The sequence below is a fragment of the Mustela erminea genome, chromosome 1 (assembly GCF_009829155.1).
Source record: "Mustela erminea isolate mMusErm1 chromosome 1, mMusErm1.Pri, whole genome shotgun sequence".
NCBI lineage: Eukaryota > Metazoa > Chordata > Mammalia > Carnivora > Mustelidae > Mustela > Mustela erminea.
Genome location: NC_045614.1, coordinates 108,888,117 through 108,903,228, shown reverse-complemented (window position 1 = coordinate 108,903,228; position 15,112 = coordinate 108,888,117). Strand labels below are relative to the sequence as shown.

Below are 15,112 nucleotides of genomic sequence, written 5' to 3'. Positions count from 1 at the left end.
TGGGTGTTCCTAACCTGACAGGCCACATGGTCTTATTAAAGAGGTGGTTTTGATGATGGAGTTCTTTCTGTGTTCCCCAAGCTCCTCTGGCATCACACCTGCCCTTCTTAAAGCATTCAGCCACAGCAATAACCTTCAGGCTATATTGTAAATTCAATATCCCCGCCATATACACAAGTTAAATATAAACACAAGAATTTTCTCTGTACCTCAGCCAACAGACTGTACTGGAAAGAAGTTCCAGTCCATCTGAATATCTGAGGAGATTAAAGCTTGGAGAAAATTCACTTATTTGTTGAACTTACCAGGTGGCATCAAACCTTGGGTTACTTTTGTGGCACGTGCATTGATCTGTGAACACTAATTTCCATTAGCCACGGATAACGAGGGCTAGAAAAAAACCCTTTCAATTATTTAGTCCCATGGCCTCAGGTGGAAAAAGGATGAACACAGAAAATTAATGGTAAGGTTGTGGCTAAAACCTAAGTCTTTTATTAAAATGTTAACACATAGACATTAGGGATTTTAATCCCCGTTATTTCAAAGTTGAGGTGAATTCAGGTATATCTGGTCCACGTGACGAGTGTTTGTTGATCACCTCTGTCATAAAAAGAACTATGATAGATGTTCTGTGAGGTTATAAAATATTTACAATATGGTCCTTGATCTTTTATTAAATACATTCCAGTAGGTCAAGGAGATGTACACAAATTATTAATATCGAGAACTAAGTTTCTGCAGGATTAGAGGGCAGAGTTAGTGGGTAGCAGGCAACACAATGCTACAGAAATTGAGAGAAATTTGAACCTGAGAGGTTCAGGAAGGCCTCATTGAGAAAGTGGGACTGAGGCTGAGTCATGAAGAATGAAAAACACGTGGATGTCTCGAATACAGAATTAGGTGAGCAGGGAGAAATAGAATGAGTCAAATCTTTATAGAAGAGTCATTTGGCTAACCTGGCTCACATGCAAGGTCTAGATTACAGAGTAATGGGGGAGAAGGATAAACAGGAATATACCGTGGGACTCTACGAACACTAAACCGAAGTGTTTTCATTCTCAGATAAAGAGAAACAGATACAGCTATGTGTGTATGTGTATGAGTGCAGTCAAGAAAATCTCTCCTGCCTCATTCCAAAAAGGACTGGAGAAATACAAATTTGAGTTAGCTATGGAAAACCTCTTTCTTCAGATTTTATTTATTTATTTGTTTGTTTAGGGTAAGTGTAGGTTCACAGCAAGATTGAAAGGAAAGAAGGGAGGCTTCCTGTAACTCCCTTACCCACATGGACACAATGTCTCCCATTATTAGACCACCAGAGTGGTCAAGTACATTGACCCGTCATAACCACCCAAATTCCACAGGTTTCACTCTTGGTATTGTACACTCTGCGGACTATATAATGTATAATGACAGGGATCTATCTGTATCATACAGAGCATTTTTGTGCCCTAAAACCTCTGTTCTCCATCTACTCCTTCCTCCCGCTCCAACCCCTGATTTATTTACTTTCTCCATAGTCTTGCTTTTTCTAGAACGTCATATAGTTGCAAGCCATACAGTAGTGTGTCTTTTCAGATTGGTGTCGTTCACTTAGTATTATACATTTAAAGTTCCTCCATGTCTTTGCACGGCTTGAAAGCTCATTTCTTTTCAGCATTAAATAACAGTCCATCATCTGGATGTACCACAGTTTATCCATTCATCTACCAAGAACATCTCAGTTACTTCAAAATTTCCATAATTGTGAATAAAGAGCTGCTATGTATAGCTTTTTGTGGGTACACAAGCTTTCAGCTCCTTTGGGTAAATATCAAGGAGCAAGACTGCTAGATGGGTATAGTAATAGCAGTGTAATTTTGTAATAAACTGCCAAATTGTCTTCTGGAATGGCCTTACCATTTTGCATTCTCACCAGCAATGAATGAGTATTATTGCTCCACGTCCTTGCCACCATTGATGTTCTCAGCATTCTGGATTTGGGTCATTTTAAAGGCGTGCTGCAGTGTTGTTTTAATTTTCATTTCCCTGATCACATAGGATGTGGAGGATTCTCTTCATATACTTGTCAACCGTACCTCTTCTTTGGTGATATGTCTGTTAAGATCTTTGGCCCATTTTAAAATTGGCTTGTTTTCTTAATTTTGAATTTTAATAGTTCTTTACATATTGGATAACAACTATTTATCTTAAATGTGCTGTTTCTAAATAATTTTTTCTTCGACTGTTGACATTGTCTTTTGCAGAACAAAAGTTTTTAATTTAGTCCAGCCTTCAATTCTTTCTTCCATGGATGGTACCTTTGATATTGTATCCAAAATCTACTGTCATACTCAAGTTCATCTACAAGTTTTACAGTTTTACATTTAGGTCCATGATCAATTTTGAGTTATTTTTTGTGAAGGACATACGTTTTCTGCGTAGGCTCATTTTTTGCATGTAGATGTCCATTTGTTCCTGCATCACTTGGAGACATTATTCCTTTGAACTATCTTTGGTCCTTTGTCAAATGTCAGTGGACTATTTGTATATGGATCGATTTCTGGGCTCTTTATTCTCTTCTGTGGATCTATATGTTTATTCCTTTGCCATACTGCACTGTTTTGAATACTGTAACTTTATAGTAAGTCTTAAAGTTGGATAATGTTAGTCTTCCAATTTTGTTCTTCTCTATCAATATTGTGTTGGCTCTTCTGAGTCTTTCCCCCCTCCCTATAAACTTCAGAACAGTTTGTGGGTATCTGTGAAAGAAACTAGTATTTTGATTGGGATTATCTTGAAGCTATAGAACTGACATCTTCCCAATGGACTGCCACCAGTGGGTCTTCCTTTCCTAAGAATATGGAATCTCTACTTATTTATTTCTTTGATTTCATTCATCAGAGTTTGGTACTTCCCCTCATCTATATCTTGTAAATATTTTGTTATAATTACACCAAGGTATTTTATTTTGTGAAATGCTAATGGAAATGTTTTTGTGTTTTTAATTTCATCTTTTTTAAAGATTTTTTAAAATTTTGTGTTTTTAATTTCAAATATCACTTATTTATTGCTAGTATACAGGATAGTGATTGACTTCTGTATATTAGCTTTGTATAAAAAGAAGTACTAACTTTGTATCCTATATACTTGCTATAATCATTTACAGTTCCAAGAAATTGTTTTCAAATCTTTCTTATTTTCTACATAGATTATCATATCATCTGTGAACAGTTTGATCTCTTCCTTCCCCATCATATACCTTTTATTTCCTTGCCTTGCCTTATTGCATTTGCAAGAACTTCCAGTAAAAAGTTAAAAATAAGTAGTGAGATGGGGCATCCGTGCCTGTGTACCTGATGTCGGTGGAGAAATTTCAAATTTTTCACTATTAAGAATAATATTAGCTGTTGGTTTTGGTAGATATACTTCAGCAAATCACAGAAATTCCTCTCTCTTCCTAATTTACTGAGAATTTTTATAATGAATTGGTGTTGGATCTTATCTAATATTTTTTTTGTATCTATTATATGATCATGTGATTTTTCTTTTTTAGCCTGTTAATGTGATAGATTACATTAATTGATTTTTGATTGCTGAGCTAGTTTTTCATACCTGAAGTAAATCCCACTTGGTTAAATGACTAAGGTATATTTTATGTCCCAGCATGTGGTCTATCTTGGTGAATCTTCCATAGAGCTTGAGAAGAATGTGGTTTAAAAAACTTGGGCTTTCCGAATTTGACTATGATCATCTCTCTCTTCAATTCTGCAGGCGGTGGTTTGCCCTGTGTCCTCACCTCCTTTATGGATCCTAGAAGCGTTGTTGATTTTTCAGTCTGTTCGGCTTTTTTGCTTATTGGAGGATATAATGGCAACATTCAAGCTCCTTATATGCAGAACAAGAAACCATAGGTCTGAGATACTTCTCATTTCTCAGAAGGAAAAAGGGTATGAGAATGGGGGTATATTATCAACTCGATACCTTCTCCCTTTTGGAAAGATTAATCTGGTTATTCCAGCATAAATGGGGACTAAGGGGAGAATGAAGAGGCAAAATTCTTGGGGAACATTATAATACTCTCTCAGATAAAGCAGCAGCATGTTGATTATTGTAGTCAGCATGGGTCACTAAAATGAAATAGCATAAAATGGGTACTACAGACTATCATATTTGTTTTCTCACAGTTGTGGAGGATGGATGTCTGTGGTCAGTGTGCCAGCATGGTCAGGTTTTCGTGAGAGCTCTCTTCCTGGTTGCAGATGACTGCTTTTTTCATTGTGTACTAATATGACAGAGAGAGTGTGCAAAATCTCTTGTGTCTCTTTATATAAGGGCACTAATTCTATCATGACAGCCCCACCCTCATGGCCTCATCTAAACCTAATTACATCCCAAAGTCCCTGTCTCCAAATGACATCACATTGGTACTTAAGGGCTCAACATATTAATTTGGGGGATATAATTCGATCTATAGCATTAATCAAGAAAACATATGATTTAATAATTATCTTTAAAACTTTAAATCTTTAAAATCTTTAGAATTTTAAATCTTTAAAATTTTGAAGTCAAGCGATTAGGAATATGATAGAAATAGCAATGGAATTCACTATTTCTTAAAGGTGGTTCTGAAATTTGGTTATGGGATAGAGAAAATAATTGGTTCATTTTGAACTAGGTTACATTTGATATAATGAGAAAGCTTGCAAAAGAGTACATTGTTTTAGCAGAGAAGAACCTTGACTGAAGAGCTGATGGATTGAGTATTGGGCAGAGTCTACACCTGAGGCACACTTGAGGTCTTTGGCCCATAGAAAGTAAGACTTCCAGACTTTCCAGAGTGAGAGTATGAACAATTATTATAATTGGCTCAGAATAATCCAGAGGGACAGGAAAAATGTTTTTATGTTTGTAAGTAACCCTTGCTAGGAAGAATATTAAAGACATGCTAAAAGGAAAAAAAAAAAAGTTCTTATAGTGAATTAAGTAAGATAAAAGTTAAACATATCTATTTAGAATAAGACTTTTGAGACTTTTAATTACTTTGATAGTTAATTCCCATGAATCGGATATTGTATTCTAAATTTTTCAAACTTTTAAAAAAAGGTTTTATTTATTTATTTGACAGAGAGAGATCACAAGTTGGTAGAGAGGCGGGCAGAGAGAGAGAGAGAGAGGGAAGCAGGCTCCCTGCTGAGCAGAGAGCCTGATGCGGAGCTCAATCCAGGACCTGAGATCATGACCTGAGCCAAAGGTAGAGGCTCAAACCACTGAGCCACCCAGGCGTCCCTCAAACTTTTTTGATCAAAGAACCATCCTTCTGCTTCAGAGTGGCTCAAGACTAACCAGATCTCTGAGACTCTACTTTGTTGTGTGTATACACATACACCCACACACACGCTTTGGGTAAATTTCATTAACTTTGATGGAAGAATGGCTTTAGTTGTAAAATCATCATCTAACTGATCTCAGAATCCCAAAATGCTAAGAGAGGAATTTCCCTTAGACATAATATGGTATAAGTCTCCCTCCTCTGTTACACTTATGTAAATAAGATATCTAAAACATAGAGTGAGAAATTTTTCTTAGGGCCACATGGATCCTAGCAGAAGTGCTGGACCCTACAACCTGGTCTTCTAATTCCAAAGTCACTGATTTTTCTAGTGAACCTCATTGTGTCTAAGACTAAGTGGCCAATCCTCCTCATTCGGCAGGAAAATAAAGAGTGGATCATTTTGGAGAAGTGCATATAAAAAACTCAGAACTGGAATAAGTCATAAAGGAAAACCTTTCTCCATGCCACCCAGAATAAGGCAACTTGATGTTGCAAAGTGGCTTCTAATGAGTATAGAAGAAAACTATGAGACTGTGTTCAAATGAAGAGACTGGTTTGAATTGAAACACAGCCTAGAAAAATCATGTCAAATAGACTGTAAAATTATATTCAGTGGTTTAAAAAACTCAGGCTTTCTGAATTTGACTTTACACATACTGTGAATTTACATTGGCTTCCTTCCCTTGGAAATGTTATATTGTAGTTTAGCAGCTGGATGTTTGGTCTGTACTAAGAAAAGAGTGCCACTATAATCTTCTATAAATGTAGTCCAATGTTCCCATTTTGTCTGCAGAGGGTACTGTAAGCCTTGTATATCTAGGAATTCTGAGGCTCAGGTTACTCTGACTTTCAGTTCAACCTGATCAACATTCAATAAGCGTCCTGTTCTGAGTATTGGGGAAGGAGGAATGGTAGAGAAAAAATGGAGACAATCCTTGCTTTTTAATAACTACTCTGTGGGACAGGGTGGGAAATCAGAAAAATACCTATAATTCAGGGTTGAGTAAGGGACCATAAAAGAAGTTAAAAACAAAACAAAATAAAACAAAACAAAACAAAACACAGTATAAAGATTCCAAGTAGGAAAGAACACTTCTAAATAGGCGGTTTGGGATCTAGAAAGTCTCTATGGAGATCTTACAAATATGGCATTTGTAATGGAGCATGAAGAATGGTTGGGATTTCAACAGGGACAGGTGCCAGGGACAGCATACCAAAGTGTCATCCATGGGAAGATCAGTTTGTTGGGAGTACAAGTGTTGAGAATGGGCTTTGGAGTAGTTGAGAATACTTAAAAAAGGAGGCTGATACCAGACTCATGTGGGTTTGGAGCTTAGCACATATTGTGTCATATTTGGGGGAGAATTGAAAATTTCAGAACACTGGGATAAGCTGAATCTTTTGAAACTGCCTTCCAGAAACATCACTGTGTCACTGTAGAGGAGTAAGTCTATGTTTCTAAGTTATACTAGTAACATAGGATGGTCTGGAGTGAGAGAGATAGATTAAATCAATCCTGCTTAGACACAGGTGCCAGCACCCCCTTACTCCCTGGGTCTAATTCCCAACTGGTCTTGGATCCAGAACACTATGGAAGCAGGCCACAGACTCACATACCCAGAGTAGTTGCTTGGGCATGCCAGTAAAATGCTAAACTGCCACATAGCCCATTTCTGGAAGACCCACTTCTGTTACTCTTAAGCCTTTTATGTTTTACAGATGCCATAGTAGGTTCAGTTTTCAACCAGAAAGAGATCTCAGCCAAGTCATTAAAATGAACACAGCCTTCCATCTGGGAATTGCCACCTCTACCCTTTCTACCCAGAGGAATACGTGGTCCCATTACAAAATAATCTAAGCAGCTTTCATCCTTTTCATTTGAAAGCACTCCCGTGAGGCACTAGAGGACTTCTCACTTGCCTCTACCTGCAGACAACAAGGCCGAGAGAATCTGTTATACATCCATTCATCTTTGCCTCCTCCCTCATGTGAGCAGGTAAATGAATGAGAATGATTGTATGAACTAATAATTATTAACCATGTGCTTTCCTATTTAGGAATTGAGGCTGCTGAGACCTATAAGAATAAAAGGAAGACTTGGGGTGCCCAAAGCAGCTGCCTTCGGCTTAGGTCATGATCCCAGCATCCTGGGATCAATACCCATTTTAGGCTCCCTGTTCAGTGGGGGGTCTCCTCCCTCTCCCTGCTCTTGTACCCTCACTCACTCTCTCTCTCTCCCTCTAAAAAAATTAATTCAATCTTTAAAAAAAAGAAGATGATGAAGAAGAAAAGGGAGCCAACGGGAGGCTAAATCTTACTTTCCTCTTTCCAGCTCTCTCGGAAAAAGAAGCTAAGAGCAAATGTCTACGTCCAATGTGCATATATTCTCAAAGGGAAGAAAGTAAATGTGTATGTGTGTGTGTATCTCAAACAAACAACAGTCCTCTACCAGTTACCTTACAAAGAAAATCATAAATTACCTCAGGCCGTCATCACATACAGATTGGGCAAATATTAATATCTCAATTTTATCATGATAGAAAGGAAGCTCAGAGAAACTAAATACTAATAGTTGGTACTATTATTGATCATATAGCCAGAGACCTGAAATAAATGTCTTACATAGATTACCACATGTTATGGGCTAATGTATTCCCTAAAGTTCAGGTGCTGAAAGCCAAACCCCAACTACCTCAGGATGAGACTATATTTGGAGATAGGGCCTTTCAAGAAGTAATTAAGTTAAAATGAGACCCTCAGTGTGGGCCCTAATCTAATCTGACTAATGTCTTTATAAGAGGGAATTAGGGCATAGAGAGAGACACCAGGATCACTGGCACAGGGAGGAAAAGACCATGTGAGGACACAGTCAGGAGGCAACCATCTGCAAGCCAAGGAGGAAAAAAAATAATCCTGCAGACTCATTGATCTCGAACTTCTAGCCTCCAGAACTGTGAAAAAAATAAATGCCTGTTGTTTAAGTCACCCGATCAGCAGTATTTTTTTTTTTAATAGCAGCCTTAGCAAATGAACACAGCACATTTTAAAAATAAAAGTAAGAGTAAGGTAGAAGTCAATAACTTCATTTACAATTGAGACAATTGAAAACCATAAGTAATTGAATCTGACTCTAAACCCAAAGGTGTCTTATACCAGAACTCAGGACCTTAATCTCTCTGCTGTATTCTCTCAAGTGATTAAGTAATCAAGACAGTGCTAGCAACTTAACTAGGGCACACTAACTTTTAATTCAGGTTCGCTCCACTAAACTATCATGACATTACCTCAGTAGGCACTTTGACATTAAAACAGGATGGGAAACAAGATCAAGAAAAAAGAGTTCCAAGTGAAAATTAAAATACCCTCTTTCCTTTTTATTATTTCTTAGGATAGGATTAAACATTTCAGGTCAAATGAATCTTCTCTTCTAAGCATTCTGGAGTGGCACATCTGTTTTTATTTATGGTATTTAAACCTCCCATTTTGGTTTATTACGAAAAGGAGTTTGATCAAGACTCTCTTCCTCTAAGCATCTCTTTTCATTTTATTTCAAGTAAAAAGTTTTCATAACATGAAAAACTCCCAAAGGGAAGATACTTTCCTAGTTTTATCTTAATTAGCTGGTAAAATTCCTGAAAACCCGTAATACCAGAGAAGTCTGCCTGGGAAATGTCATCTTAATTTTGCGAAACAGAATTTCTAAGATTCCACATACAATGATCAAATCAAATTAAAAGTGACGTTTCAAACAACAGGGATGGACTAAATTATAGCACAATCGTATAGTAGGATATTATATGCCAATGGAGAATAATAAGACATGCAAAGATGTTCATAATATACTCTTGAAAGAAAAAGGCAGACTACATACCACTATGTATGGTATAAATCCATTTATGCAACAGAAATTCACAAAAAAGGTTATGTGCCAAATATTCATATTAGCTGTGTTCAAGCACAGTCAGGGGACTTACTTTAGGACTTAATAATTGTTATTTTTTATCTTGTTTTCTAATTTTTAAAAACAAACATATGGTATGTGTGTGTTTTGAAGAAACAGAAATGGAAGCAGAATGAGAAAATAAGCAGAAGTCTAGGTTTACCATGATTTTTCGAATAAAGAAATACTCCCATCAGGGAAGGGCTTAATCTTGGAAGAAGATCTGCTAAAGACACCAGTGAATTTGATTTATATAATTTAAATGAGTGAAACTCTAAAAAAGCTCTGGGGTGGGTGTGTGTGTGTGTGTGTGTGTGTGTGTGTGTACGTACACGAATGTACACTAGTGTGCAAGCACACAGTATGCATGAAAGGTCTAACATCTAAATCCAAAAAGGAAAATAGCTGTGGGGAACTTTCTGGTGAACTCCTGCTCCCCTTAAGCTCTTTACCACACTGAAGCCAGAATGATCTTTCTAAAATACAAATCTGATCTTATCCCTCTCTGATTTAAACTTTCAAAGGTTCCCCCTCTGGTATGAGGAGAAAGTTCAAATTCCTTAAATGACTCACCAATTTCTGCCTGACTGGTCCTGGTTTACCTGCCCAGACTCACTTCTCACTATTCTCTGTTACTTTCTAAATATGCCCTGGTTACTTTTTGTCTAGTTCTATCCACTCTCTTCTCTTTGAGTTTATTATATTCATTTGCTTGGGAAATTCTCCTTAAAATCTCCGCCTGATTCTTTCTTATTTATCTTTAGTAGTTTGTCTAGACATTGTTTCCTCTATTGTGTCTGCCATGAACAACCAAATCTCACATGCCAGATAGATCCTGAACTTCTCACAGTACTTCCCTCACATTATTAATATCACCCATTGAGACACCTGAGTTCTCCACTGGTTCTCTGGAGATCTGAAGACTTTTTTTTTTTTTTTTTAAATCAGCATACAGAGGATTAAGAGATTTTGCAAAAGGAAGAGAAAGGGAAGGAAGGAAGGAAAGGAGAAGGAAGGAAGGAATTTGTAGAAAAACAAAAAAGAACCATCTTCTCTTTTTTAATTTCAAGGTACAGTCACCTCACAAAAAGCTGTGTTTCTGTGGCTCTGATTGGTTACTGTACTTGTGGTGATTAACCCTCCTGGGCACATTTTAGGTTCTCAATAAGAACTTGATGAAAAGCTGTTCATGTAGTTTTTCACTCAGGGAACACTGATTGTCACTGTGGGCTAGCCACGTGTACACAATGGGCACACAGGCCATGAGTGTGTCTCTCAATATACATCAATATCATAAGAGATTATAACATTGCGAGAGCTACAACAAGTAAATAAGCAGACAAAAATCAGACAGTGAATAACGTACAAAACAGAGTGATGTGATAATACACAGAAAGAACACTTAACTCAAAATGGATGATACTTATTAGGTCACCAAGTTATTAAAATTCTGGTAGCTGGTGAAAAAAATGCAGTACTCTCCAGACAACTGTTTTTCCAAAGAGTTTGGTTAAGTTGGAACTACTAGATCATTCTCAATCCTTTCTAAAAAATGAAAATAAACTAATGATAATGTTGAGGCAAACTTTATTTGCTGTTAGCAAATTTTATTAGCCAACTTCGATTAACTGAAAGACATCTACTTAAGTAGGCATACACTTAGCCAGCTACAGAAGGATGGCCTGAATGAGAGACCAGCAGATCTGTCTTCTAGCCACGTGGAATGGGGCAAGGGTGAGACATGTTAGAAGAGAAAAATAGACAAATAAAATCTGTAAATTCCAGAGAAAACAGATTCTCCCTGTAAATATTTCCCCTTAGGATTTCTGACATCCTTTAGGGAATTGATGGTTTTAACAACCCTGGCTTTGCATGCTGCTGCGTTTTCAAATATCTTTTCCAGAACCAGAGGGTAAATGGAATGGTTCTGGCTGCCAAACGCTGATGGCTTGAAATCCTTCATGAAGAAAAAAAAAAAAAAGTCAATTAAATCATCACCTCATAATTTTTGCTTATGAAATATTGCACCGAGACCAAGAATTTGGTGTTAGGTATCAGTAAATTTGATTTGATCCCATTTTTAAAAGGCAAAAAATTATATGTTATCTTTTCTTCATATTTTTCTCCAAGAAAAAAGACTACTCTGGTAATTTACATCTCTTGGGGTGGGGGTGTTTGGTGGCAAAATATAGACAATACACAGCAGATTTATGAGAAGCATTTATTACTTAAGGTGAAGAATTAGGGAGGAATTCATGAAGAATAAGATAGTTGTGCTGGTCTTTGAAAAAGATGTGACATGGATATGCGGAGTGGGTGCTCACTAAAGGAGGGGACACTTGGTATCAACCTTGACAGATGGATAAGGGTTGACAGCTGAGGGTGGATAGAAAAATATATTCCAGGTGAAGTAACTACAACTAAAAATAGCATGCTATGCATTGGAAAAGGAGTTTCAGTTGGCTGTAGCTGAGGCTGATGACAAGAAAATGGGAAACTGGGCCAAAGGAGAGGTTTACGTTGTGAACATATTTAAATGAACATCAACTTTGACCCACAACATTTTCCATGGCTTGAGTCAAAATAAGGGGCTCACTGTCTTCTCTGTCATTTCTTGGGGGTCTTGTGGCATCTCCAAGGCCTTGGACATAGTATGGGAGTCTTCTTATCTATCTCTCTGATCTATATCACGCTTTCCAATAGACAACATCGTGCCCTCAAGTCGATGTCTTCAGAGCTGTAGAAAATTCTTTTTTTAAAAAAATAAGATTTTATTTATTTATTTGAGAGAGAGAGAGAGAGAGAGAGAGAGAGAGTGAGCAGGAGCAGGGGAAGAGAAGAGGGAGAAGCAGGCTCCCCGCTGAACAGGGAGCCAGACGTGGGACTTGATCCCAGGACCCCGGGATCATGACCTGAGCTGAAGGCAGAAACTTAACCGACTGAGCCACCCAGGCGCTCCTAACAGTTGCAAAAAACTCTTTACTAAACGTATGAGGAAGGAGCCAGTCATGTAAGGAGGAAAATGGGAGGCAAGAGCCATAGATCCTAGTTCTGGCTCTGCTGGCAACTTGCTGAGTAACCTTAAGCAAGTCAATCAGTATCCCTGAATCTGCTACTGCTAATGATCTTTAAGAGGACTTCCAGCCTGCTACGTTTACATATCTAGATTATATAAATTCTAAGAATGAGAGGTATAAATAGTATAATCAAGTTAACCCATTTTAGATACTAAATTGAACAATTTTTCAAGGATGCGTCAGTATATAACAAGCCTTACCTAGAGACCCTGTGGCTGTCCCCAACTTGCTTCACTCACTGAAGAATAATTCACTCCCATCCCAGAATCTTCCTCCCATGTCAATAAGAGATTGTGTTCTAGAAATAGCAGTGATCCAGAAGTGAACGCTTCAGTCTTTTTTGGGTATTCTTGGAATGAGCTAAGATTCAACCAGTACCTTTAGAAATCCCTTTCGGCAAGACTATGATTGCTAATTCTTGCCCAGCCTGAAACTCTGCCCCAAGGATAGGGCTAAAGATAAAAAACCCATTCAAAGTAAGCAATTAGAAAAGTCTAGATGGAGAAGTTTGTGTGTATGTATGTGTGTGGTGAGGGGAGGAGGGGTATTTGCATTCTATTTCTTTTTTTTTTTTTTTTTTTTGCATTCTATTTCTTGACCGGATATTTTCCCTTAGCGTTCAGGTGTGATAGTAGGTCTCTGTGAAATGTCCTGCTCTTTAGTTTGCTGCCCTTTCAATCCTCCACCTCAATCACTGGTCACTACATCTATGGCTCATTTATCCTGAGGGGAGAAGAAATCCACAACAGATCACGGGGGAGACTTCCTATTCTACTGCTGGCTTGGGTATATGATAAATCCTAATCTGTCTTAATTTAATTACTTCATATATACAGTAGGAATAATAATGATTAATATTTGTATTTTATTTTTAAATCTGGAATGTACTTTGCGGAAAGAATGATAAGTTTGGAAATTATAAATATAAATAAATATTTATTATATTCCACTGCTTTTTCCATTGAATCTTAGAGACGAAAATGACCTTAAGAGTTATTTTGGCCAAACCTCCACCCTCTCTTCTGGTGCTTGAATCTTCTTCAAAGTCCCATCAATGGTCATGTGACTTCTTACTGACTACCTCAGTGGCAGGAAACTCACTATCTTCCAGAGCAGCCCATCCTGGCTTTGGGCAGTTCTAGCCTTTCCAGTGCCCCTTCTTATGCTGACTAGAACGTGTCTTAGAATTTGTAGCAACTGGTTTTCAATCCACTTGTCATGACCATTCCAAATAGGTCTAAGGTAGCCCTTCCAACATAGGTACACTGAATCAATGAGTCCTTTCAGTAGAAAATGTTGTTCCTTTAAGAATAGTTTTATCATGGGCCACAGTTATCATAGATCTGAAGGCAGATAAGGCGGCAACTCTCTCTGTCTCAGGGAAATCTGCCCCATCTTCTCTCCCTGTTCCCTTGCATTTGTTCTTCAAATCCTTTCCAGCTGTCCTGTCAGTCAGGAATGGCCTCTCCATCGTCTACAGGATTTTGTTCAAGGAAGCAGTGTATCATATGGCAATGTCATTTCTTGTTCCTTCATAAATCAGAGAGCCATGACTGAAGCAGTGAAATTCTACTTAGTAGTATAAATTTAAGCCACCTCAGCTGCTCTCTCAGGAAAGAAAAAAAAAATTTACTGTTGGTTCTTTAGTTACAAAAAGCCTGGGGATCATCCCAAAAAATATTTCAAAAGGAGGCATTATTTCCAGAGGCTAAATAGCACACACATGGGATGCGAAAGTTTTGTTGACTCCGCGGAGCCAGCAGAGGCATGGTAAATGTATCTGACTCCTGACAATAACCAAAACAAGTCCCTAAGACAGCTTGTATAACGGGAAATAGATTTTAAAATAAATTATTATCCTCTGGGTTTCTCCTTAGCACCTTCGCTGCCAGCAATACACAGTTCTGTGTTTGTCGTGGAGCCACACCTCTATGCCACGATGCATCGGGCACGTGGGGTCCCAGATGCTGAGTTCTGTCGGAGCTGCGGCCCCTGTCGGTCTTGGAGCAGAAGATGAGTTTTGTTTGTGGATTCACAAGCAAACAATTGAACATTATATCTCTTGACCGTCTACTTCCTGAAAGGTTTCTCTCTTTGACTTGAATGGTCTTGTCTTTGTGATTAAAGCCAAATGACTCAGGACATTAGAATGGTGCAGATTGGCCCCAAGAGAGCAGAAAAGTGCTTTAATGCCAGAGAAAACTTGCTAGTGCTGTAGACACATGCAACCCCATGCATACACACACACACACACACACACACACGCACAAATCTAAGGATAACAGATTAGGACAAATCAGTGAAATAAAATGTGTTCAGCTTATCTTTGCCATGAGCTGGCAGGTGTGTGAAGGTACAGTGGTCAATTCTACAGATATTTATGAACTGGTCCCCTTAGTGTGAAAGCTTCTAGGAATTATATGAATTATCCTATTCAGGAATTATAAAAAACTTCATGAGGAAGTGTTCTGCTCAGCAAAGAGAATTTCTAATAAAGGGGCTGCTACTTTAAATTATGCTCTTAGACATTGTGGTCTGTCTTACTGAATCAACTATTCACAATTTCTCAGTTCAAGATCACTTGCAAACATATGCACATTTCTGCAAAGTAACAATGATAATAATAGTGGTCATCATGTACTGTACCTCTGTGCTCAGCACTTTAAATATGTTGTCTTATTTAGTCTTCTTAACATCACACCAAGGCAGGTGTTAATAATCTCATTTTGGATGGGAAAAACAAAGCTTAGGTAAGTATTTCAGGCCTTTCTAACTATCCCT

General features: G+C 37.9%; 1 protein-coding gene across 1 annotated transcript in view; it reads right to left on the bottom strand.

Annotated features, from left to right (window-relative positions):
- Positions 1 to 15,112, bottom strand: part of P3H2 (prolyl 3-hydroxylase 2) — a 150,327-nt gene that overhangs the window by 42,522 nt on the left and 92,693 nt on the right.